The sequence below is a fragment of the Mauremys reevesii genome, linkage group 2, assembly GCF_016161935.1.
Source record: "Mauremys reevesii isolate NIE-2019 linkage group 2, ASM1616193v1, whole genome shotgun sequence".
NCBI lineage: Eukaryota > Metazoa > Chordata > Testudines > Geoemydidae > Mauremys > Mauremys reevesii.
Window position 1 is genome coordinate 219395807 of NC_052624.1, and position 27852 is coordinate 219423658.

At 40.0% G+C, this 27852-nt stretch overlaps 2 long non-coding RNA genes across 4 annotated transcripts in view; one reads left to right on the forward strand and one right to left on the reverse strand.

Annotated features, from left to right (window-relative positions):
• Positions 1-11774, reverse strand: LOC120399309. 2 transcript variants are annotated; one of them, XR_005595080.1, is made up of 5 exons: positions 11726-11774; positions 7408-7471; positions 4863-4934; positions 717-797; positions 1-496 (listed from the first exon to the last, which is right to left on the reverse strand). It is a non-coding gene; the product is annotated as an uncharacterized LOC120399309 (long non-coding RNA). The 2 variants fall into 2 exon arrangements; XR_005595081.1 differs by lacking the exons at positions 4863-4934; positions 7408-7471; positions 11726-11774 and adding an exon at positions 3836-3884.
• The window catches only part of LOC120399310, a 20958-nt gene continuing 3984 nt past the window's right edge, over positions 10879-27852 (forward strand). The window contains exons 1-2 of one of the 2 annotated variants that reach the window (XR_005595083.1): positions 10879-10902; positions 13091-13217. This is a non-coding gene — a long non-coding RNA (uncharacterized LOC120399310). Of the gene's footprint in view, positions 10903-12096; positions 12201-13090; positions 13218-27852 lie in introns of those variants that run through there. The other variant, XR_005595082.1, reaches the window with a different exon arrangement.

Here is a 27852-nt window from a genome sequence, read left to right on the forward strand (position 1 = left end):
ACATTACCTTTATACTACCAAAATTGTACAGATGAAAAAATCACTTAGTTTGCAATAGCCAGTGAAATTTTTATAGCTAATCTGAAATGTGATGTATTAATCTAACATTATACTGCATCCAATTCATATATATGCTAGAGAGGAGACATTTTCCTTATCTATAATAAAAAATGTTGAGCACCATATTGTGTTTAATCAACACATAGTGACCAGAGAATGCCTTCATTACAAAATGTTGTGACAGTTAAGGATTGATAAAAATGCAATGTGTCAAGTAGATAAATGCTGTTTTAACAATGCACTCCTATTTGGAAAACAACAATTTTTTGCACAATTTATCATACCAGAGATTTGCAAAAAAGTATTCACTTTGGAAGAAAATAGTCATACATCACATCAATCCCATTTCTGTCTGCCATTTGAAGATAATAAAATACAGCATTATGCCTCTGATAATTAGTCTGAACCCAGCAGGGGCAGTGACGAAGATGGAGACCTGTAAGGGAATGGAATAACTTGTATCTAATGAAGCTAGAACTAGAAACTGCATCAAATAAAAGAATGCACACAGAAACTTGATATATCTTGCTCAAATTCTAAGCATCCTACACCTGTGGAGTTAATAAGCTATCATTACCAACTATAACATGATCTGCATCATGAAAATTACATAAAACTTTCCATCAGAGATCAAAAGGAAGATTAAAACTACAAACGTGTTATTGTCCAGGTAGAACTGGTCTGGAGGCTGAATTTCCGATCTCCGGGAAATTGACATTTTGAAATTCCCTTTCATCCTAAATTGGAACAAGGTCAAAATATCAAATTTCCCATGAAACAAAATTTGCCAGATATTTTATTTGGAAACATCAAAACAAGCATATTAAAATGTTTAGTTGATTTTTTAAACTTTTTGTTACAATATAGTCCTAATTGTAAATTTATTTATATATTACATTATATATTAAAAATAAATTATTATAAAAGTAAAAACATTTCAACTTTATTATAATTTCATGTCCAATTTCTTACAATAGATACATTCCCACAAAGTGTTTTGATTTAGTCAAATCAGCATTTTCCAACAGAAAATTGTTCTGTCCGAAATTTTTGACCAACTCTATTAGGTAAATTCTGATCTCAAAATGCCATTCCATTGAGGCTAATGAGAAACAGAGATGCATGGAAATCTCCTGTGCTTCAAGATGACAGTGATGTAGAAAGAGCTGGGGGAAATAATTTTAAAAGTTGGGGGTGACATAGACTGGAACAGCAGTAGTGGAAAATGTTATTAGCTGAAGCATTTTGGAGAGAATGGACACAAGAGGGCTGCCAGAAAAGGAAGAGGAGGAGGCAGTATCAAGACAAGAGATAATCAAAGCAGGAACAAGGCTTAGCTTCATCCTCCACCGCTCCCCTGGGAGCCTGGATAAGAAGCCAGGACAGCTTCCCCCTCCCCTGCTCCCAGCTTGGAGCCTCCGGGACAAGAAGCCAGTGTGGCTTCCCTCTCCCCCGGCTCCCAGCCAGGAGCTGGAGCAAGAAGCCTGGGCAGCCCACCCCATCTGCTGCCCACCAGGAGCTGACACCGTAGGCGCTGACTCCAGGGGTGCTCCAGGAGCACCCATGGAAAAAATGGTGGGTGCTGAGTACCCACCGGAACCCCCCCACATTAGCTCCACCCCCCAGCACCTCCCACCCACCAGCAGCCCCACTGATCAGCACCTCCCCTCCCTCCCAGCGCCTCCCACCCTTTAAATACACTCATCTCATTTCTAAGGGATTTGGAAGACAAGAGCCCTGAGTGTCTGTAGTCTGCCAGTTTTTCATTTGGAAATAAGCTCAGTGGCAAAACTAAATCAGCAGCAAAAATTAATTGTCTGTGACATCGAAGCCATGACAGGAGTTTAATTCCTTCCCAGGCAAGTTTAATAACCAAAGACTATCTGCTTGTTCAGTACAAACTAAATGTGTTGCCCCAAACCGAAAAAAGTTTATTTATATATAAATCATCCTATCATGACCAACAAAAATCAATGCAGGCATCAGACTATTTATAAATTCAGTTTCTAAGGGAAAAAAAGAAAACAAAATCCACTATTTAGCAGGGAAGAAAAACATATTGCACCCAAATAATCTTTGTGGTTACTGAAGATAGTACTTATCTCCCTAAGCCTTGTGACTGCAGTAAAGTAAGCATCAGACAGCAGTCACAAGAACACTGCATGACATACAGCACCCATGCAGTGAACAAACAGATCAACCAGAATGCCAGAACAAAATTATATGAAAGATGAAAGGTTATGACACAAATTACATCTTCTCCAGAAGAACAATATTTAAAGGTATCAGGAAGTGATTGCTAGACTCCATTTGTCATTTCTCTCTCGGAGAGGTAAGGAATTGGAATATGTGTCGTTTTAAGCATATGTCAACTTTTTTCACTATCAAGCTCTGTCTGGGCACTGTTCAAGATACCTAAAGAAGATGGCTTCTACAGTGCCAACTAATGGCTTAGTGGGATGGGAAAGGGAGGGGAGCTGGAAATGTTGGCAAAGGGATACACATTGCAGGGAATAGGGGTCAGGACTTGAAGGAGAAAGATACTTCAGTTTCACATGCTTAAAGTTACTGTAACAAACATGTAATAAACCTGAGATTAGGTGGGTGAGGTAATGGTAATCCATTGCTATGATGATCAATACCCCCTACACAACATATCTTTCAAGGTTCCTGGGTCCTCCAGATGCCTATCACAACATGTGGTGTACCTCATCCAGTGGACTAAATGCCCCAATAACAGCTATGTGAATGAATCCAGCTAATCTGTAGACTCTTGAATGAACCTCACAAAAATGACACTACCCATGGATGAACAGTTTTCATAAAACGATCACTCCATGATCTGACTTCTCTCTCCTTGTCCTCAAAGGAAACCTTCACAACACCTTCAAAAGATGAGTCTAGGAGCTTAAATTCATGACTTTGCTAGGCACTGAAAGTCATGGTCTTAATAAAGACACTGGATTTATGTAAAAGCAGCAAAGAGTCTTGTGTTTGCTGATCAGGTGGTTCCTCAGTTTCTTTGATAGAGTATGGCATAGTCTCTCACTGTGGTCTGTGTAGTATGTAGATAGCAGTGGATTTTTTACCTTTAGTCCATTTGGTATGATGTCCATCCGTTTGCATTTGGAAAGGAAGATGATATCTGTCTGTATTTGTGCAAGTTTCTTCATGAGGTTGATGGATTTCCACTCCATATGGCTAAATGCAGTGCCTTGCATGGTGTCAAGTATCAGAGGGGTAGCCATGTTAGTCTGACTCTTTGCTGCTTTTACAGATCCAGACTAACACGGCTACCCCTCTGATGCTGGATTTATGGTTTATTACAACAATCTGTAACCTACTCACCCTCTTTTTTGTCCTATGACTGCAGAGGTGTTAACTGGCCACTTCTCCTTTCATGGTCCCTTAGAATATGTGTTAATTATTTATACTTAAACAATCTGTTCCACCTTATATTTAGCTATGATACTCTGAGTAACTTTCCCAGACATGAGGAAGAGCTCTGTTTAGCTTAAAAGCATGTCTCTTTCACCAACAGAAGTTGGTCCAATAAAGGCTATTACTTCACCCACCATGTCTATGTAATAAAACTGTCAAGGCTTTGGGACATAGACCATGGATGAAATCTTTCTCAGTGACCCTGTTAGCCACTACACTGCAAACATTTCAAAGCACGACCATTATCCCCATTCCAATATAACAAAATGTACAGGATTGAGGTGGAGCCCTGAAGAATCACATAGCAATCATGTGGTTTACTGAAAGACTATACCTAGCTCTGCCACTGGCCTGCTGGCTGACCTTGGACAAGTCACTTCACCTCTCTCTGCCTCACTTTTCCATCTGTAAAACAGGGATAATGATGTCAAGTTCTTTGAGATCTATTGATGAACAGCACTGTATAAAAGCTAGCTCTTTTGATTACCTAGGCACAGTAGCATATCAACTGCAAACCTCAGTGAGAATTATGACTGCCTATATGACCACTGAAATCTACCCCCAAAAATTATTTTTCTGTTAAAAACAAACAAACTAGGAAACAAAATGGCTAAAAACTGAATTAATGCAGAGTTAAGTTGCCCAGTAACCTTCCAGAATCTCAAGTTCATCAAAACTCACACACTTCTGAAAACCAGGAAATACAGAGTTAAGGTAAACACCTACCACCTTAACTCTGCCCTTAGAGCCTCACATTACCCATAACATATATACTCGCACTCTGCTTTGATGCCACCTGCACTTGCCCTATAATCAAACACTTGAGACTACTCCCCCAACAGAATGCCACACTTTTACAACTGCTTCACACTTGCACACAGGATACCACCTAAACTTTCCCTTACCCATCACTAAAGTTTGGTTGACAAAGCTAATAGTGTTGACATAATCTACTTAGACTTCTGTGAGGCACTTATCTTGGGACCGCATGACAGTTTGATTAAAAAACTAGAAAGATAGAAAATTAACATGGCACACATTAAAAACTGTCTCAAAATGTAACTGTAAATGGGCAATTGTCATTGAGCAGATATATTTCCAGTGGGGTCCTGTAGAGGTTGGTTCCTGGCACTATGTTATTTCTTTAATCAATAACCTGAAAGAAAACATAAAATCATCATGGATAAAGTTTGCAGATCACACAAAAATTGGGAGCATGGTACATAATGAAGATGTCAGGTCACTGATTCAGAGCAATGTAGATTTCATGGGTGCAACTGGGTACAAGAAAATAATATACAATTTAAGATGACTAAATGTAAATGTATTCATCAAGAAACAAAGATTGTAGGCATACTTACAGTATGGGGGACTCTATTCTGGGACCCAATGACTGACAAAGGTTTGGGTGTTGTAGTGGAGCTAATGCAAACCTAGAATTAAGAAAAGAACTAATGCAAACCTAGAATGCATAAAAAGGAGAATCTTGAGTAAGAACAGAGAGGTTATTTTATCTCTGTATTTGGCAATGGTGTAACCACTGCTGGAATACTGTGTCCAGTTCTAATGACCACAATTGAAGAAGAATGGTGATAAATTTGAGAGGGTTCAGAAAAGAGCCATGAGAATGATTAAAGGATTAGAACGCATGCCTTATAATGATTGAGAACTTTGAGTCTATCTATTTAGTTTATCAAAGAAGGTTAAAGGGTGACTTGATTACAGGCTGTAAGTATCTGCGTAGGGTACAAATATTTAATAACGGATTCTTCAATCCATAAGAGAATGGTATAGCATGATCCAGTGTCTGGAAGCTGAAACTAGATAAATTCAGACTGGAAATAAAGCATAATTTTTTTTTTTAACATCAAGGATAACTGACCATTGGAACAATTTACCAAGGCTCATGGTGGATTCTCTATCACTGACCATTTTTAAATCAAGATTGGGTGTTTTTTTCTAATAGATCAGTTCTAGGAATTATTTGGGGGAAGGCCTCTGGCCTGTGTTACATAGGAGGGCAGACTAGATGATCACAGTAGTCCCTTCTGGCCTTGGAATCTATGAAATCCACAAACTGCCCTCATATCCCACCTCACTATTGACAATGCTCTGCTACTGACACAACCTGCACAATTCTGTGATGCAGACTGAAACCTCAAAGTACATATTCTCCTCTTTCCTTTGATAACACACATCGGGGGGACTCAGACCCAGATCTCCTCATGACACTAATCCCAGCTCTTCCAAGCTGCTCCAATTTATTCCTTCACCACTCAATACAGTTACACCTAATACAGTGAATGCAGCTGGAGTGCATGCAGATAATTTCCAGTGGCTATTGCCAGCTCCCAGGGGGCAGAGTTAAGTTTGCATGAGCATTTATCTGGTATTTCATGGTTTTCAGAAGTTTAAGTTTTACTGACCTCGGTGTTATGGAAAGGCACAAGCTATCCCCAGGCAATCTTAACTCTGCATTAATGAAGGTTTTTTTGCAATTTAATGATACCTGTTTTGTTTGGAATTTCTAGCTCCAAGCCTAATGGGCAACATAAAGATGCAAATTACTGGAAATCTGGGGAGTAACCCTTCTGATTAATATGAACTGTCTTGCTATTTTGTTTTATTTATTTGTTTTATTTATTTTTATTTATTTATTTAAAAAAGTAAAATTGGAGAAGGAAAATGATTTGCCAGTTTAGATTGGTGTTTTATTAGTCTTATGTAATTAAAACTGTACCCACTGATACATAGCCAGAATCTCTTAATGTTTGATGCTTTCTAGCAAGTGAAACAAAATGCCAAACTATTTTATAATCTGATCATTTCTTTGCAAAGACAGCCCCAAAAGGAGAAAGTTCTGTTACTGTTTCAAATCACCTGCAGTTGAAAGGCAATGGCACATAAGAATGTAGAATTTTGGGCAGATCACACTGAAATTAGTCTCCACAAAGGGTGATGTATGCAGAAGACAACGGAGAAAATAAATCTTTAATATTTTGGAAGATTAATTATAAACAGAGGCCTCAATCCCTGGCTCTAGTAGAGGAGCACCCAATGTAACTCAAAAGGGATGTAGCAAAGGTAACTTCAAGACACCTTTATGTTCCCCTGATCCTGGAGCCATTGGTCCAGTTTCCATGCATGTGGGAGCCGCCTGAAAGCTACACTCCAGACACACTCCTTTTCCATGGCCAAACTTCTTTCCCCAGCCATCGCCCCTAAACCGGTGGTGGGGAGGTGGCATGGTTTAGCCTCTGTGGCAGTTTTAGGCCACTCATAGTCCCACTATGCCAGCAAGATCCTCCTGTTGCAATTTTTCTGATTGCACAGTTTTCCATAAGAAAGCATGGATTTGACCAAATCTAGATGTTTTGATTTGGTTGAAATTTTTTATGAAAAATTATTGAACCCCTTTGTGATGTTCCCCTCTGGTGTTATCTGGACTGGTGATCTGCTAGACCTCTCCAATCCTTGACTCTGGGAGCCAGCCTTACCCTGCTCTGCTGTAAGAGCCCCCACTCCTGGGCCATTCACAGACAGCCTCTGGCATGTAAGCTGCTTCCAGCTACTTATCTCCGGTCCCAGACAACCCTAGGAACCTCCATCTTGCAGTGTCCAGTTATGCCAACTTGCCTCTGCAAGCTTATATGAGTTTGTCAATTTATCAAAGAAATTGATATGTACCACACTTGTTATCCCAAGGGGAGTCTATGACACACTTCAAACCAAACACCCTGCTTCAGGTAGCATAAACAAACAAATGTATTAACTATAAAGATAGATTTTAAGTGATTATAAATCAAAGCATAACACGTCAGATTTGGTCAAATGAAATAAAAGCAAAGCACATTCTAAGCTGATCTTAACACTTTCAATGTCCGTACAAACTTAGATACTTCTCACCACAGGCTGGCTGGTTACTCTTCAGTCAGGCTCTCCCCTTTGAGTAGCTTGGTGGTGGTGATATCTATAGATGCAGGTGGAAGAGAGGAAGAGCATTTTCTTTTCCTTTTATCATGTACTTTCCTACCTCTTGGCTTTGCCCCCCTCCCCCTTTCAGAGTCAGGTGAGCATTACTGAGTCTCTCCAAGCAAGGTTGAGCAATTCCCCTGGTGTGGCCTCATGCAGGTGAGTCATTGTGTTGTAGCTCCTTTGCTGGACAATGGCTGTTGATGGGTTGTTTGACACCCCACCCGGGTGTTGGTTATTTTCCATGCTGTTGCCTCTGGGGAGCTAATGTCTGGCTGATTCCCCCACCTTACAGCATGTTTTAGTGACAACCATACTACACAATTCTCATAACTTCATATGCATTAATTATACACATATATGAATAGAGAAATGACTTTCAGCAGATCATACCCTTTCCCCTGATATGCTACAAGGCATGCTTTATATGTAAGATTACGATTATATGAAAATGAGGAGGGTTACGGCACCCTCTCCCACAATGTATAGAATGTCACATCCTTTGTTTCCACTTCATTGTTTCGACTATGTGTATGTAATGGGCAAAAGAATAAAGTGGAAACAAAGTGCTTCAACCTTAATGAAATGAAGCTCTTTAATAACGTTGCTTTGATAGTTCCAAAATGAATTTTTTCAGAATGTTCGTTAAGCAGGAAATATTGTAATTTCAACTTTTTGTTCCAATTCAGCTGTACTTCGAAAGTTTCATACCATGGCTTTAATTTCTGTGAATTGTCAGACCTACAGCTATTACAAAAAGACAAAGGATATGAGTGACTCCTCATATCAGTCAATAATACATGATCGGGGTCTGCTCCCGAAGGAAGACAATTAATAACAGACTGCATAAATTACATAAGTACTCTCTCTATATAATAAAGATATTATTTCTATCCACTGTGAATCGGTAACACGGTTATTGCTTATTGCAGGGATTCTCAATCTTTTTCTTTCTGAGGCCCCCCCAACAGGATATAAAAACTCCATGGCCCACCTGTGCCACAGCAACTGGTTTTCTGCATATAAAAGCCAGGGCCAGCATTAGCGGGTAGCTAGGTTGCTCAGGCTTTGACTTCAACCCCAGGGAGCAGGGCTCAGGGCCCTGGGCTTCAGTCCCATGCCGGGGGTGGCTTCGGCTTTCTGCCCTGGGCCCCAGTGAGTCTAACGCTAGCCCTGCTTGGAGAACCCCCAGAAACCTGCTCATGGCCCCCCAGGGGGCCCCTGACCCTTGGTTCAGAACCACTGGCTTATTGGACTTTCCCTAGTATTTCAGATCTTTCTCCTGATATTTGTGTGGCAGAAGCTTTCAACAGAACTTTGTTCGTGGCCACATTACATCCCAATTGTAATTTTATTTTAAAATGGGAGTAAACTAGGAAGTGTTTAATGAGCCATCTATATCTATTCTGATTGCACAGAAAGAAATGAAAGAAAGCTGTCTCTCTTTACCATACGTTATATCCAGCGACACCAAATCACTGCATCTACCACATCAGGGAGAAATAAATAACTCATTAACAAAATATTTTCATACAAGAAATGATGGGGCTAAAGTGGAACACCTTATCTAACCCCCTACTCCACCCCCCAGCTTAGAGAAACTTCAGATCCAAGTGAGATTTAGATGTGCCTCTGAACATCACAACTCAGGTCTACCTCTAAAACCAGTGGTGTCACTTATGAACCCCTACTAGAAGCCATGGCCTCATTTGTATATGACTGTCCACAGAAGGGGAAACAACTGTTTTGTAAAGCTTAACTACTTGGCAAGTCTGTGGTTTCCAATAGCATTTCGCTCATCATCTGGCTCACCTTCTTTTTCCATCAAAGCAGTAACAGACAGATCCTGCTACCCTTACATGAGAAATCCTTACTTCTGTGAGTAGTCATGTTGGCCTAATTGAACTATCACATAGCTAAGTACTACTCACATCAATGTAGTTGGATTAGGGTGACCAGATGTCCCGATTTTATAGGGACAGTCCCGATCTGGGGGGCTTTTTCTTATATAGGCACCTATTACCCCCCACCCCCATCCCGATTTTTTACACTTGCTATCTGGTCACCCTAAGTTGGATACAACGTCAAAGAGACTTTCTGGCACCCAAATGCAGGGATAATCCACCTACCACAGGAGCACAGATTATAAAAGATGATAAATCTACAGCAATAAGTATTTCAAATTTTAATTATGTACTTAGCAAGAGATTCCATCCAAGTGTCAGCATAAAGTCAAAGGAACATTTCTGATTGTAAATAGAAAAAGTGGCATTAAGCTCTCTGAAACTAAACAGTAAAGTGTTCCTACACACAAATTTATTATAAACAGTTCTTTTAAGAAGGCTTAATTTACCCACCATTGTTTGAGTCAGAAACCCTAATAAAACGCTTCAGAATCTGTGTGCTGGCTGTGAGGTATTTATGAGGAATAGGCCAATGTCTTGAGCACTGCTACTTTTTACAATGCTTTAATAGCCAGTTTTAACAATGTACATTGCTCAAAAACTCTGTGATCCAAGTAAGACAAGTATTTTCATCAGTCCACAAACTCTCGGAGATATAAGCCTGGGTGAGCAATAGAATTCTCTTTTATAGATGGGGAAGGGAGGAAAATGCTTGAAAGTGAAAATACGTCTTTAAAAGGAGGAATGATTTAATACATGTGTGAAACTTTGGTGTTACATATGAGAAAGTTCAGAGCCCATTCCTCCTCTGAAGAGGCTATACAGTCCTGTAGGGAAGAATAAGGCATTATACTAGAGGTTCCTAGCAGATACTTATGTGATTTTTGCTCATCCAGTTGGCTTATATTATATTTTGTTTTGGGAGAGAAAAAAGAAAAGCTTTCTGTTTGTAAACATTGCCAATTTTTATAATGGTAAATTGAAAGTTTATTGTGTTTCTTGGCTTCATGGGATCTCTTCATTTCTTTGCATATTATTTTGTCTGCAAACTGCCCCTTTATTAAGTAATGTTGACTCTGAAATTACTATCATATTTTATCACTCCAGAATATCAGTTTATATCCATGCTTAGATATAATAAATAGAGTTTTAAATTATGGTTGTGTTCTGAGGAGATAATAAATATGAAATATTTCCCCACAGTTACATCCTTTGGTTGTATTTCAGAGTGATTGTAAAAATGGCATCATGGGGTTTCATGCCTCAATGGAATTCTATATCCAAACAATTCAACTTACAAGTAAAAAGATGTTTTTCTAACCTCCAGCCTTGCAAATTCAGCCTAATCTAAAAGTCAAGCTGGTTTCTTGTTTTTCCTCACTTATCACCAACAACACACATTCTGCAGGTTAAATTCTGCCCTCAGTTACACATGTGCAACCCCTTTGTCATTACAGTATGCTTTTAGAGATACCTACCCAGCCCCAGAGCACACTGGGCAGTGAGATTCACCACCCCAGTAGAGGTATGTATCGTATTAGTTAATGCATGCTCTCCTGTAATATTAAAAACTACTTTGTATGGACAAGGACAATGAAAGAGAGAAAAGTATAACATGATCCAACAGCTGGAAGTTGAAGCTAGGCAAATTCAGACTGGAAATAAGCCATACATTTTTAACAGCAAGAGTAATTAACGATTGAAACTGTTCCCTTCTGGCTTTGGAATCTATTAATCTAACTGACCATGGTTAGTCCTAGATCCTTAAGGGTTTTTAGCATGATACATTTTTCCAATCTATAGGGTTAAGCATGACCAGCTAAAGCATTTTTAAACACAACTGCCATCATCCACATTAAGAGCAAAATAGCATGTAACACTGTGAGTTGAAGTGTTTTACAATAGAACCTCAGAGTTACGAACACCTTGGTAATGGAGCTTAATACAACTTAACACAGCTGTGAAACTTTATGCAGAAAAAAATGCTGCTTTTAACCATTTTAATTTAAATGAAACAAGCACAGAAACAGTTTCCTTGCTTTGTCAAAAAACATTTTTAAACATTTTTTTAGCAGTTTATGTTTAACACAGTACTATACTGTATTTACATGTGTGTGTGTGTGTCTGCTTCTGCCTGATTGCGTACTTCTGGTTCCAAATGAGGTGGGTGATTGACTGGTCAGTTTGTAACTCGGTGTTTGTAACTCTGAGATTCTACTGTATGTAAAACCTTTTCTAACACTAAGCATTTCCCTAAATAGAGATAATCCCAAAAGGTGAAATCTTGGCCTTGTTACATCTTTCATGAATGCACAAATTTTACTCTCCATCCTGTGTATACGCATTACCTTGCAGATTTTAATTAGATGATCACCTCCTGCTTTTGCTATAGAACTCCTGCCTCATGCAGTGAACATATTCAACAGAAAATAAGGCTGGGATGTGTAATGAACTCAGATGGGGACAGATCACCATAATCTCATTTCCTGCAGCTGTTGGCTGGATCATTGTGAATGAACGATTGGTGGTTGGCCTATGTGATAAATGAAGGGGGGGTGAGGGGTAAGCTTCCTTTTATGGACACCCAGGCAGCCAGTTAGCAATCAAGTTCCTCTTGGTAGCTGTTCTCTGCTTGTTTTGCCTGTAAAGGGTTAACAGAGTTCCCCAGGTAAAGGAAAAGGAGTGGGCACCTGACCAAAAGAGCCAATGGGAAAGCTAGAACTTTTTAAAATGGGGGGACTTCCCTTTGTTTTTTTGTGTTGTGCCCTTCCAGGAAAGAGGGGAACAGAGGGCAGCAGAAATGCTGTGTAAGGCTTGAAGCAGGTATAAAAATTCATCTTCCATATCTAGAAGAAATAATTTGGATAGGGAATGTTTAGTGAGACACTATCAGGTTTATTTCTTATTTTGGCTTGTGAATCTCCTCTCTTTTAATCCCAGCTGCTTTTGTGTGCTTGTAACCTTTAAGCTGGACCCCCAAGAAGGCTATTTGGGGTGCTTAATTTTTGGAATTGCTCTTTTAAAATCCTAGCAAAAGCCTAAATTCCAGATGTATTTTCTTTCTTTCTTTCTGTTTTTAATAAAATTTACCTTTTTTTAAGAACAGGATTGAATTTTTGGTGTCCTAAAAGGTTTGTAAATGTGGGGTTTAATTAGCTGGTGGCCGCAGCTAATTTTGTTTGTTTTCTTCCTTAGTGCTTCCCCAGAGGGGGGTGAAAGGGCTTGAGGGTACCCCACAGGGAGGAATTCCCAAGTGCTCCTTCCTGGGCCCATGGTTTTTTTGTTTGTTTTGAGTGTGTGGTTTGTTGTTTGTTTTTTTTGTTTTGTTTTGTTTTTTGCATTTGGGTGGTGGCAGCGTTTACCAAGCCAAGGTCAGAAAAAGCTGTAACCTTGGGAGTTTAATACAAGCCTGGAGCGACAAGTATTAGTTTTTAAAAACCTTGTGGGGCCCCTACTTCCTGCACTGGAGGTGCCAGAGTGGGGATTCAGCCTATCACTCAACACCATCCTGGATGTCCAGTGGACTGTTTTTCATCTGCTCCCTAATTTTTGATCTGGCAGGTTTGTGGGACCCTACCAGCAGTTAAAACCCCACCAACCAAGGTCTCAGTGTGATTGGAACACACAAGCCTTCCTACTGCAGCCAAGTGCAGTTCCCAGGAAAGGTGCCAAAATTAGGCTCTCTTTTATTCTATTTTTTTGGTCTATTGTAGATAGGTTCTGAATCTGTGTCCATCACTGTGGTATCTGAATGCAGGATTGGAAATGCACAATGTGGTCCCATCTCAATATTGTGTCAAACAGGAACCTTAATGTGAACACATTCAAACTTTTGGAAAGGTGAGATTCTAATCAAGATCTGAGAGAGTAGGAGGGGGAAAAGAATTTGTACAGTGCTTTGGGGCCATGGCAGGTGTTAAGTGTCTAGAAAAGATAGAATTAATTGAAGTACATAATATTATGGAAAAATTGCCTAGTGTATATTATTGAACCTTGAAGGCTAAAAGAAATGAACAGTTTCTGGTAATTTTCCTTCAGTGTAATGCATACCCTTCAGGTAAAAAAATTTTATTCTTGTAGTAAGAAGATTTTTGGTCCACTCTAGTCAAAGCTTCACTGAAGACATTTATTTTTTTCATTGCATAGTTATGCATCATTTGGTTTTAGAACAATAATGCTCATGTGTTGCTCCTAAAAACCAAGTGTGAAGGCAGTAAATCAAGCAGGTGAATGAACGACATGAAATCCATCGTTTAAGCAACAGTCTTTTTTCAGTATATTGCAAGTGTCAAACAATCAGATTAAAAATTTGAGCAGCCCTGGGATGAATGAATTAAACATCTCAAGTAATCTTGATGAGTGAGTACATTTCACACAAATTCCACCTATTTATCTTTTCTGTGAACAGATTTGGTCCTTCCCTTCCTCTTGCATATAGCACTATAGCTATATGCAAGTACATTCCTGAGACAGACAAGCAGCAAAGACACACAATGAGATCAAAAAGTAGAGGCTGGCCTACAGGATTTGTGTTAGGAAGGTAACACAAATCCTGTGTTTTGGATTTCTTAAGGTTTTAATAAATATTGTAATAGGTAAGTACTATAATTTCAATGTTTGTTTATTTTTAAGCAAAGTTTTTTGCTTTTGGATAAGATACCATCTGGAACTTTTAATACAAGTTTATGAAAAGCAAGTAACAGTATGATACAAAATTCTTCAGACTTGGCTTGATTTTGAAGTCTCAATGAAATCTGAAGAACAAGCCACATTTTAAGAATTTGTTCACTGGCTTTGAAACACACATGGTGCTATCCTTTTATGGATTTTTATGACCAGGAAAGACAGTGATGTAATCCAAATTGACCTCCTGTTATTGCAGGACATAGATTTCACCCAGTGATTCCTGCATCTAGCCTAGCAACTTGTTTGAAAGAAATGCTGGATTAAATATAATATAGCAAAAGATGCCTGACATTGCTTATGATAGTCACAATTTTTTTTAATCTTTTCATAAAATCTGTTTTGTGAAATCCTCTGTTTTGAATCTGTCTGTGAGATCATCTTGCTTTCTAATTTCAGAGGTATTCCTTTCACCCTTTTTCTTTAATTAAAAGTTGTCTTTTTAAGAACCTGATTGATTTTTTTTCCCTTGTTTTAAGATCCAAGGATTTTGGAGCTGGGCTCACCAGAAATTGATGGGGGGAATTTTCTTGAGTCTACCCAGGAAAAAGGGTATAGAGACTTGGGGGAAGGCAGAGTTCCAAGTGGCTCTCCCCTAAGATTTGGAACACTCTTGGTGGTGGCAGCGACTGTTTTGCCTAAAAAGCTTAGGGGTTATTCATACAGGTCCCCACATCTGTACCCTAAAGTTCAGAGGTGGGGGGATACCTTGACACTTGCATTCATCCCAGTGACTCATAGTGCCCTGTCACACACCTCCCCTCCCCCCACTTATTTCACTTGAGGCCTTTTCTTGCCTTTGGAAGAGAAATTCTTTGCTGTTCATGCATTACCCTCTTTACAAAGTTGGGATTCTACTGAGGGTTCCTGTTCCCTTTAGGGCTGGCCTTCCATGGACCACCAGTGAGGGGCTCCTGCCTTCCACCTATAGAAAGTACACTTTGAGGATAGAGGTTTTCCTCACAGCTCTGCCTCGGCCTATAGGGCATTGCACCAATCAAATCCTACAAATCTTTCTACCGATTTACTTGGGTCTGGGTTTATATTTACCTGAGTGAATTGTCCCTCTAGAGCAGTGGTGGGCTACCTGCAGGTTGCCCACCACTGCTCTAGAGCCACAGTCTCAGGATCCCTCTCATCCCCTGACTTGTCTTGCCTCTGCTGTGGGACTAGCAGGGTAGGTTCACCCATTAAGACTTCCTTATCAGCTCACTGGGCTTACAGGACTTGGGCTACAGGGCTAAACACTGCAGTGTAGAAGTTCAGGCTTGGGCTGGAACACAGGCTCTGAAATCTCTGCTACTTTTAGACTCTCAGCACAAGCCCCATGTGCTCAAGTCAATTGACCCAGGCTCGGAGACTCAGTCCCATGGGTTTTCAGTGTCAGCAATCAGGTTCTGCAGCAGAGCCATCTGTGGGCAACCTAACAAGTACAGCTGGCATGTAGTAGGCTGCCTGATTGGTTACTGTGACAGGTTCTTCCCCTGGGGTGCTGCCTGGAACTGGGGTATCATTGAGTCCTCTGACTCACCAACCTGGGTTTCCTCTCACACTGTGTTGCTGTAGATGACTCCCAGTCCTTTACTCCCACCAGCATTCACACAGGCAGGGGCACACCCAGCTGCAGTTGCATGCAGACTCTGGCCAGCCACTGCATGAACCAACGAGAGAGAGGCTACAGCCAAAATAACTGCCAGCTCCCCAGCCTAAGAGCCAAGAGCTGTACCATCCTGCCCTGGTCAAAACCCCAACCACTATGAATGTATTACTCAGTTTGCCCACCCTCAGTGTGGAGAGGAATACAACAGCCTTTGCTCACAGAGCTTTTTCCCCAGATACTTCACTTAAAGGCACACTGGTTTAGATAAAGCAAAAAGCAAGTTTATTAACTACAAAACATAGATTTTGAGTGATAGCAAACAGATCAAAGCAAGTTACCTACCAAATAAGCAAAATGCAAACTCAACCTAACATACTAGATAGATTGGATATGAATTAGCAATTTCTCACCCTTACTGATGATACAAGCAGCCCACCAGGTTTCCATACACAGGCTAGAAATCCTTTTAGCCTGGGACCACCACTCCCCCTGAGTTCAGTCTTTGTTCCTTAGGTGTTTCCACAAGTTCTCTTGTCTGGGGAGTTAGGTCACTAGATGATGTCACACCCCACCTTCTATAGCTTTAACACATGGTGGAAACTCTTTGTTCCAAAAACAGTTCCCAGCCCAGTTTGTGGAAAAATACAGGTACCCAAAATGGAGTTCAGTATCATGTGGTCTGATCATATGCCCTTGCTGAGTCGTAGCAGCCATTACTTACAGGCTGGCTGAAATGTTTATAGAAAGGCTAAGCTCTTCTATAGTTCATGGTGTTGCTGATGGACCATCAGCACTGTCTAGCTTCTTCATTGTTGTACCTGAAAGGCTAGCTGTGGGTGTTACTCAGAGTAAGCACATTTGAAATAGATACATAGTCAATATTGATAACTTGATACAAAAATGATACATTCTCACAAATAGGATAATCATATTCACACTTCATAACTTTTCCAGTGACGCCTCACATCTCATCTTGTACAAATTGTGTCATAATCATACACCCATGATGAATATGGGATGTAGTGTCATAGTTACACCATCTGATTGGTGGGAATAGTCATCAGACCAGCTCTTAAGTCCATCCTCGGCAGTTTAGTGACTGCTCAAAGGATTTGCCTACAGCTTTGATAGCTCCTGCACCTGCTTGTTCCCAGTCTTGCTTGTGCCTTGTTCCAATGCTGCTCCAGCCTTGCCCCTGAAGCTGCAATTCCTGATTTCAGCTCTGACCCTTGGAACTGGCATCTGCCTCTGGTTCTGACTCTTGCATCCTGTTCCTGACTACCAACTCCTGCTCCAGCCACTAGATATGACCACCCATGTGCCAGTCACTGATTGTTTGAGCAGCCAAAACACAAGCAAGAGAATTAGAGCTGATACCTCGAGCATGGATTCTGCAATGGCCAATATCTCTCTGATAGAAATTGCAGACTTAGCCAGCCCAGGTTGCCATGATTTGCCACTTGCAGGCCATTTGGCCAATTCAAGACCTGGCATCTGGTCTAGAGGAATTTCTAGTGGCCAGGTCTATGAATTTACATCAAGGATTATATAAAAAGTCTTGAGACCTCTGTTCCCACACCAAGAACTCACAATCAAAACCCTTAGGTTACCTTCAGTCTCTGCGCATGCCTCCCCAGTCTTGGTCTACTATATCAATGGACTTCATTGTAGCATTGCCATGCTTCCAGGGACACTCAGTAATCCCGGTTGTTGTCCACCACCTAATACAGGTGGCTCACTTCATCCCATGTGGTAATGTTCCTACCACATAGGTGATGGTTCATATCTTCCTGGAAAATTTCTTCCACTAGCATGGGTTATTGATGGACACTGTATCAGTCCAGGGTCCCCAATTCATCTCCCCACTCTGGAAGGAATTTCTCAGATTTCTTGGCATTGAGTCCCTTACCTCATCCATCTGTTACCCACAGATTAATTGGCAAACAGAGTCTCGCTCAAATTTTGGAGCAGTATCTTTGCTGCTTTTGGAGTTGCCACCAGAACAACTGGCTTCACCCACTATGCTCCACTGAGTTTGCATATAACAATGCAATCTATGCCTCAACCCAACATAGCCCATCCTTTGCAAATAATGGCTTTCACTCCTGCTTCCACCCAGACTAACCTGTGAGTTTTAAATAATGGCAGCTTTGGATTTGCCTCCCACCTACACTGAGTGCATTGGGAGCTCAGGGAACACCTGCAGTCTGCCAGAGATGCCTATAAACACCATGTAGACCAAGATCATCAGGCTTCCCCCAATTTGGCGATAAGGAACACAATGTGGCTTTCTGCCTGGAGCCCTAAATCAAGCAACCCATCCACAAAACTAGACTACCAATACCTGGGCCCATCAAGAATATAGAATGGGTAAACCTAATAGCTTTAAGATTATAGCTGCCCAACGCCTTGAAGATTCATCCCATCTTTAAAAACCTACATTGAAAACCCATACCCAAATAACTCCAGCCCACCACCGCCACCCATAACAATCCACCAAATCCTCAACTCCCAGTGAATTAGTGGAAGGCTCCAATACCTGGTGGTCTGGGAAGGCTACACTCTGGACAAGCAGTTTTTGGAACCAGCAGAGAACATCCACACCCCAGACCTATTGAGAGAGTTCCCTTGGAAGTAGCCAGAGAAACCTGGCCCTAAGGAAGCACCTTTATGGAGCTGTGGGTGTACTGTCAAGAATCAGGTTCTGTAGCAGAACCAGTCTCTGGGCAACCTAATGAGTGCAGCTGGCTTATAGTGACTACTGGATTGGCTACAGCACCTGACTAGTGAGGAGAGTCAATAGACCAGTTCTTAAGCCCAGCAGCAGCAATTTGGTGGAGCTAGACTCCGGCTGGCTGGTAGGGGACTCCAGCTGAGGCAGTCTTAGGCTAGCAGACCTATACTTTGGGGGCAGATGGAAGACACAATGAAGAATACTGAAACCAGTCTAGAAAATTATGGAGAAAGCAGAGGGGAAGACTGGTCACAGGTTAGGAAAAAGAAAAGGGTGAAAATGCCAGTACTAGAAGAAGAAACAGCAGACAAAAAGACATGAAAGAGTAAAGAGAAAAATCACACTGCTATAATAATGAAATCACTAGTCAAGGATGTGACATAAACCCTCTGAAAGTGGTAGAGTGGATTTAAAAGTGCTGGAGACACTGAAAGAGCTTCAAAGCTACAATGAAGAGATCTATTAATTGACTATAAAGCAAGGAACAAGTGGGAAGCTATTAAAGATTACAATGCTAGGAAAATTGAAGTGAGCCAACTGCCTAAGTAGCTGACAGAGACAAGACGAGTTGGATTTGCGGTGCCAATTGAAATGATTGAAGATGAGGTAAACAAAGAATAGGAGATGATAACGTACTATATGCTAAGCAGCTAATTAGCAAGAAGAAGGGAAATAAAGCCATCAACAGTTGTGCTAGTTGGAGATCAGATTTTTTTTTTTTTTTGGACAAAACCATATATACCGTCCCCAGTGAGTTGCTACAGATACCAAAGGATTGGACATGTGGCAAATATATGTAAAGGGAAAACTAGATTCAGTAGGTGTGCAGGGGGGCACTCCTAAGACAGTTGTGTGGAAGGAGCCAAATTAAAGTGTAGCAACTGTGGAGGAAAGCACTTTGCGACATGCATAGGTTGTATAGCAAGAAAGCAAGTTACAAAAGAGTTACAAATAGCATGTCATATGTAGAAGCTATTAGGAGCCATCTAAGACCAAAAGGGGAAGAGAAAAGCAAACTCAATAAGGAGAAAGACAAATACACAGCTGAATAAATCCAAAGATATAATGAGTGATACAGGGAAAATAGAAGACATTATGCATAGACAAATAGGTTTAGCTTTTATGATTGAAGTAATAAACTGCACATCATAGACGGGGGGAAACAGAAAATGAAAAGTATAGTTAAAGCAACAGAAAAGTACCTACGTGTTAGCAACTTCTCGGCAGAATGATTCCATGCTTTTTTTAAGTGAAAAATATTGAAGGATAAATAGAATGCTACTATTTACTGTTGGAATGCACAGGAACTAAAAAACAATATTCATGATAAGACTACTAACCCTGATATCATTTGCATAAAAGAAACATTGTTAATAGGAAATCCAAGGATATGGCATCTAGAGGCAAGACAGAGAAGTAGGAAGGGGTGGGGGAATTTTTTTTGAAGGAAAACTTAATTATTTTGAAATTGTGGTGAAGAAACTAAATATAGAGACTAATGCTATTGAGATTCCAATGAAAAAAAATAAATCTGCAGCTTTGAGAATATTTAATTTATACAAGCCCCATGGAAAACTGGAGATTAAGGACTTGACAGCGATAGCTGAAGGTGAAACAGGACATATATGTGGAGACCTAAACGGCCATAACAGATTGTGGGGAACTGGAAAATATGATAAGAATGACAAATGTCTAGAACAATTCATCAATAAAAATAATGTAGTAATTCTGAATGATGGTACACCCACTAGGTTTAATGCAGACCATGGAAATCTCTCCTGTGCAGATCTGGGAATTGTGTCAAGTAGTCTAGCAAGCAAATGCAACTGGGAAATTGATAAAGAAGAGGGAATGGGAAGTGATCACTTTCCTATATAGTTATATCAAGAAAAAGGCAATATTGAGGATGGAGGATGATTCCTGCTAATTGGAATATAAAAAAGGCAAACTGGATACTATTTAGAAGCAAATGTAATGAAAATATTAATGAACAATGTATAAATGATGGCATTGAGGAGTTTAGTAGCAATATAACTAAAGGAATCATGGTGGCAAAAAAGTTAGCTATACTTAAGATATCAAAGCACCCTAAAGGCAGAGACCATGTACCGCAGTGAAATGAGGAGTGCAAAAAAAGCAATTAAAGAAAGGAACAAAAAAGCAAAAAATATAATCAATACTTAAGACAATGAAATATAAAGAAACAAGACAATTGTGCAAAGGTTTTAAAAAGGCAAAAAAAGAAAGCTAGTGAATGTAGTGTGAGAAAATCAGTAAAGATACTAAAATATCAGAAGCAGATTATGACAACAAATGGAATACAGAGTAGGAGCATTTCTTTACCAGGCCTTATTGTAGAAGGCCAAGGGATAAAAACTCTTATAAAGAAACAGTGAAGTTCCAGCAGAAATATTCCACAATGTCAGTAATGGTGAAAATCTCAGTATAGAAATCCACTTGAGGAAAAGAAAATTCATTAAAGAGAATCATTATAACTGGAAGAGGTGGGTGGAAGAGGTGCGTGGAAGATGATGCTACAATATTGAACAAAAACTTCAGTATGAGGGAACTTGAAAAAGTTATAGCTAAAAGCAAAATATCTGCACCAGGCAAAAATGTCACATATATCGAAATGCTAAAAACACCTGAATGCAGGGAGTCTGAAAATACTGCTAAAACTGTACAACAGTATATGAGGGAAAGTTGAGCTACCAGTAGAGTGGAAACATGTGATTGTAGTCCCAGTATGGAAAGCAGATAAGCTGCAAACAAGACCTGATGTGTACAGGCCAATTGCCATGGTTAAAGCCATGGCAAGAATAGTGACTGAAAGATTTAAAAAATATCTAGAGCTAAATGAATTTACAGATAACATGCAAAGTGGGTTTAGGAGGGGAAGGATTAAAGCTGCTTATATAGTAAGAGTAGACATGGAAGTTCAAAAAAAAGGAGAAATAAAGAATATATGATAGTAGCTTTCCTAAATATTGAAAAAGGATATGAGAGAACTTATTGCATAAAATAGGCAATAAGGGCATAACAGGACTTCAGTCACTCAGCCAGAGGTTAGAGGTCTATTACAGGAGTGTGTGGTGAGTTTCTGTGGCCTGCAATGTGCAGGAGATCAGACTAGATGATCATGATGGTCCATTCCAACCTTAAAGTCTATGTGTCTATGACTATATAGGTGGATAAAGGATTTTTTAAGTAAAAGTACCATGCAGAACAGAGTAGGGAAAGCCTATTCACTGTCAGAGGGGATTTCTGAACATTGTTTTTGTACCCATAAGTTTTTACGGATTTAAAACTGAATTTAAAACTGAAAATATAATTAAATAGAATGACCTTCCCTATAAGTGCCACTGATGCTTGTTTTACACAATCTTCCCAAAGAGCATTATGCAGTTGGATGAGTAGAGCCAGAGAAGGAATTTAAGGCTTTATCTTACTCCCTTTGAAGTCAATGGCAGGACTCCCATTGACTTCCATAGAGCAAGCCCAAGTGGGCTAGGCAGGCAAATCAGTTCTGCCTGCTCCTCAGCAGTGATTATAAGGAAACTAAGGTAGGAAGACAGATTTCAGCTTCTGGTTGAAAATTCTGGTTAGTTAGTGCCTTCTAAGACTTCTAAGTGTAAGTCAGCTGCTTGTCTGATAGGCAGTAAGTAAATATATATCAATTGACTAGACTGGGATTTTAATTATCCCAGGCTGATGAACCATTCGATTCTTCCTAGCCTTTGTTAGATGCCGTATAACCTACATCGTGCAGGTGATAGAGAGGAAAAATCGAAACAAATTGCTCAAGTTTTTGACATGACATCTTATTATATCAGGTTAGACCATGTTACTGTGCATGACTCTAAAGCAATAAAATAGCTATCCAAAAGGCAAGAGAGAATAGTGACATTAATCCAGAGAATGGAGAAAAAAATCAATAATTATAAAACACTAGTGGTGCTGTATGTCAGAAGCAGAATAGGCAGAAATATTCATTGGAACCCCACTGGATAATAAACAGGATGTTTTTAGTATTAAGGCTCCATCTTTTGTTGATCTTTTCTGCTTTAAATTGCCAGTGTTCCAGGCCAAGTTAAAGGAAAAAGAAAAAACAAACAAAATTTTTTTGATATTACTGCAGGTGTCCAAAAGAGGACAGAGTCTTAAAGTTCCAGGTGTTAATCAACAACAGTGCCACTACAATGGTCTAGTTACACAAGGCCAACTTCTGCTCGGTAATTAATCACAAAGAAGAAAGCAAGTTACCAGTTGAACAGAACAATAAATATTTCAATAAATCACTGTTTAAAAATATGAACATTTATCCACATCAAATTACAACAAAATCCTTCTTAATACTCTGAGTAACAGATAACTCTTGACTCACAGTATGGATTGAGACCAGCATATGGTGATTTCTACATACAGCCTCGCTTTACCCCCTAAACAATTTCCTTTACCAGTTCCTTATTTTATAATAGAGATGCACAGATATTTTTATGGCCAATTTTAGGATCTAAATATCAATTGTCTGAGGCTCCAACTATTTTAGTAAAAAATCATTGAACTAAGTCACTAACTTGTGAATTTCTTTCAAAACTTTATCATTGCAATGTTTTATTTTAAATGCAGTGCCCTTTAATTTGATCAAACATCTCTTTTCTCACAGAAGTTAGATATACAAAAGACCTATTAGGTCATTCAGTCCAGACCCCTGCCAAAGCAGGATAGTTCCATATCGTACTGTTCCTAGTGCTTTATTTAGTCTGTTTTTTTAAAAGTTGCAAGCAATGGGGTTTCTACTGTTTCTTGATGTTTCTCTTGATCTTCAGTATACTTTCTCCCTTTCTATATAACCGCCCTCTATTCCTAGTTATATCCATGTGAACCTCTCACATAGTAAAACTGATGGAGGGGTTTCCAGAGTAGGAAACCTTAGTGAGGTTCTCCTCACAAAGTTACTCCCACAGAACCCACTTCTGGATTCCAAACATCACAGGGGACCAGCAGGAGGCTAGGTACATCAGCACAGCATTTTGGGCCCCAGCTGCCCTGTTCCTTGGCAATGCTGCAAACCACAATAACCACGGTCTTCCTCTGAACCCAGATTCCCCAGAGAGACCCTCCCCATAAATAGGGAATCCTGCTGAGGTGAAAGCTCCCACTTCTACAGTGTATTCATGTGCTGTCGGCACAAACATCTGAAACACACTGAAAGCTGAAAATGTGTGACAGCTTAAAATAAATTGACTATCAAAATAAATAACAGGGAATACAGTATGTAAAGTATCAGTTCAGGCTATTTTAGTCAGTCATTTTCATTTTTAATTAAGAATTATCCAATTTTAAATATAAATAAAGCTGCCTGAAAATTTAGGAGTAGCTTGCCATGGATTATATGGAACCTTATCTATACACAGGTAACAAGGCAGGCTTCACTCCTGCCTTGTGATCCCACATGAACAGTCTTGTATATCTCTTGTTTGTTAACACCTTTACACAATTTATTATTATTATCAGCACCATCACAATCCTGTGCAGGAGCTCTATCTACAATATTTTTCAGACGTCAGCCCGTTTTCCAAAAAGAGGGCACAATCTCACCCTCCTGAGATCCCCCTTTCCCTCAGCACTGTTAGTTTTTTTCTCTCTCTTCTCTACACTGTCTTCCTATGCTTTTTAACTACCCGTCCCAGCTGATGGGACAATTAGCTCCTTACTGCCCCCAGCCTTATTAGGTAATTAAGTACTCCATTCCTCATTCAAGTCTTCTCTGGGGGGAATTAAGCAGAGCTTAAGTGACCAGAGTGCTGGGACAGCTGTTTCTCTCAGCACTCTGTCACAATGCCTTAAGATGAAAACAATCCATTCTCACTTCTCAATCCCTCCAGCCCACTAATCTTTTTAATTAGAGCTGGCTCAGTCTAGGAATTCCAAGTTCATGGGAAATTTTGACATTTTGAAATTTGGTTTAGTTCTGATTCAGATTGTGGGGCTGCCCCCGGAGCCTTGGTGGGATTCTCAGAGCTTCCAGACTCCTGGCTGCATAGCTGGGACTCCCAGAATTTCTAAGTTCCCATCTCTGTGGCAGGGAAACTGGAAGCCCTGGGGTCCCTGATACTGTAGCAGTCTGCATGGCAGGGCTTCCCCATAGCCACACACCCTGGAAACCCTGGGGCACTCTGTATGGCACTGCTGTCCCAGTACTGTGGACCTTGGAAGCCCAGGATCCCCTGCAGCCCACGAGGTGAGCTGGCAGGGAACCAGGCTGCCTGGCAGTCAAGATTCTGCAAGCATTTCTGGTTCAACAAATTGGCATTTTCTGACTATGGTGTTTCATTGGAAAATTCCCAGCCAGCTCTAATTTTAATCATGCATGTCTGAACTCCTTCCAGTTTCTCGACATTGTTTTGGAAACAAATGCCCACACCTGGTTAATAGATATTACCTCCATACTCCATTATATGTTGTTTCAGTATATGCAGCACAAAACTACACTGGCCTTTTTGCTGTGCAGGTATGTTGCTTTGCAAACTGCAGCAATATTCTGGCTCCATTGAAGTCAGTGGCAAAATTGTCATAGACTTAAAATGAGGCAAGGATTTCATCCTTTATGACTTGTCTGATGTTCTCGCATACCCCTAGATCTCTTTCAGCATTAGGTTTTTCAGAGGTCTCTCTCTTTTATGGTGCATGAGTGTTTTGGATTAATTTCCCCCAGATATATTTACTTGCATTTTTTTTCCAATCTGAATCTAATTTTGTTATTTCTTGCCCCTAACTCTAATCTCTATAGGTCCCTGTGTATTATTCTTCTGCCATGAGTGGAGTTTGCAATTCCATCATCCCCATGACCCTGTAGATGATGGAGTTTGCAATTCCATCATCCCCATGACCCCTGTAGATTTTGCTAACGTCTGCCAGCTCATTAACAGAGATCTTCCAAAAATACTCTACTTAATCCAGGTCGGGTTTAAGCCATCACTGCAGGGAAGCACTTCTGCTGTTTGTGTTCTAGGAGTTAGCTAGGGGTTAAGTATATAAAACTAGTGGTTAAATACATATAACTTTTCACAAGTGCCATGTTTACTTATAAGAAGGTAAATGCTATTTTTAAAAAAGCCACCCATGACAAATTGAGCTGTGTGGGTTTTGTTGTTTTGTTTCTGTTTCTTCATGGGATCAGATGTCAAAACTTACAGGATGTATTCTGATCTCAGTCACACCATTTTTTACACCAGAGTAACTCCATTGGTCTCAGTAGAATTACTTTTGATTTATACTCCTGTAAAATCAGAATCAGGCCCTGTGCTTCCAACTTTTAATGAGAGCAAAAAAGTACTCGGAATTCCTTCCTTCTGGGTTTTGCCCCAGGAAATCAGATAAAGCTGACAGTGCAGCCTTGATTGTGACATTACTATCTAGGTCATGGAGCCACCCCTCCTTGCACTTAGCACTCCAGCTGGCTCAGTACAGTAGGATGACAAAGAGCAGCTACACTCCCTGTTTAGGCCCCAGTCCTACAATGAGCTTAGTGTAGATAGGCTCCTGTGCCCAAGCAGAACCCTATTTACTTCAGTGGGGTTTCACCTCTGCAGAGGTCATTGGGATTGGGGTCCTAACATCTTCAGGAGCTCCTGCTTCAGCTGTGAACCTCAACATCGGCCTTTTCACAGGGATGTGCATCAAAGCCAGAATGCATCCCTTAATGCCATTTACAGTTACAATGCTCTGGGAGGGGGGGAAGGAAACTAATTCCATGTTTGACAAATTACTCCATTACTGGTAGTTATGTAAATGTTCTCATTCCATTAGGCTTCTTAGTACTTTAGCTGGAATTCATTTTGTATATTTTATGAGGTGTTATTTCATTATTATTGTGTGTTAATTGTCCATGACCCAAACATATGGCTTTACAAATAAAGTGATATAATGAAGATGGTTAATTCCACAATTCGTCAGTCAGATTTTTGGGGCAGTAATAAGACCCAGCATTCAAGTGACAACAATATAATCCCTTGGGTCACAGGCTGGAAGTGGCTCCAACCCAAAATAAAACATCTCAAGCCCACATCCAGAAAGATTCATCCACAAGCTGTGTAAGACCTGAGCTCCTGCAGGGTGAGAGCAGAATGGCTAATTCCCAATAGGATGAAAATCCTGAAGGCTAAAGCTCAGCAGGGAAGGTTTATATCTGAGCCGCTAATGAAGCAAAGACTGCTTGCTGAGTGAGTGGCTCTATTAGCCCAAAACTGGAATAGGGCTATAAAATAGTCAGTCTCATACCCTGAGCTTCCCTTCATACATTATTTAGAGCAGTCTCATTTTGAAGTATACTAGGGCTGTCAAACGATTAAAAAAAATTAATCGCAATTAATTGCACAATTAAAAAAATTAATAGCAATTAATTGCACGATTAATGGCACTGCTAAACAATAATAGAATACCATTTATTTTAAATGTTTTCTACATTTTCAAATATATTGATTTCAATTACAACACAGAATACAAAGTGTACAGTGCTCACTTTATATTTATTTTTTATTACAAGTGTTTGCACTGTAAAAAGACAAGAAATAATATTTTTCAATTCACCTAATACATGTACTGTAATGCAATCTCTTTATCATGAAAGTTGATCTTACAAATATAGAATTATGTACAAAAAAATAACTGCATTCAAAAACAAAATGTAAAATTGTAGAGCTTGCAAGTCCACTCAGTCCTACATTTTGTTCAGCCAATCACTCAGACAAAGAAGTTTGTTTACATTTGCAGGAGATAATGCTGTCCGCTTCTTGTTTACAATGTCACCAGAAATTGAGAACAGGTGTTCCTATGGCACTGTAGTAGCTGGTGTCACAAGATATTTACGTGCCAGACGCACATGCTTCAACCACCATTTCAGAGGACATGCATCCATGTTGATGATGAGTTCTGCTCGAAAACCATCCAAAGCAGTGTGGACCAACACATGTTCATTATCTGAGTCAGATGCCACCAGCAGAAGGTTGATTTTCTTTTTTGGTGGTTCGGGTTCTGTAGTTTCCGCATCAAAGTGTTGCTCTTTTAAGACTTCTGAAAGTATGCTCCCTACCTCGTCCCACTCAGATTTTGGAAGGCACTTCAGATTCTTAAATCTTGGGTCAAGTGCTGTAGCTATCTTTAGAAATCTCACATTGGTACCTTCTTTGTGTTTTGTGAGATCTGCAGTAAAAGTGTTCTTAAAATGAACAAAATGTGCTGGGTCATCTGAGACTGCTATAACATGAAATATATGGCAGAATGTGGGTAAAATAGAGCAGGGGACATACAAGGATTTCAGTCACAAATTTAATTAACATATTTTTTTAACAAGAGTCATCAAGCATGGAAGCATGTCCTCTGGAATGGTGGCCGAAGCATGAAGGAGCATATGAATGTTTAGCATATCTGGCACATAAATACCTTGCAGTGCTGAC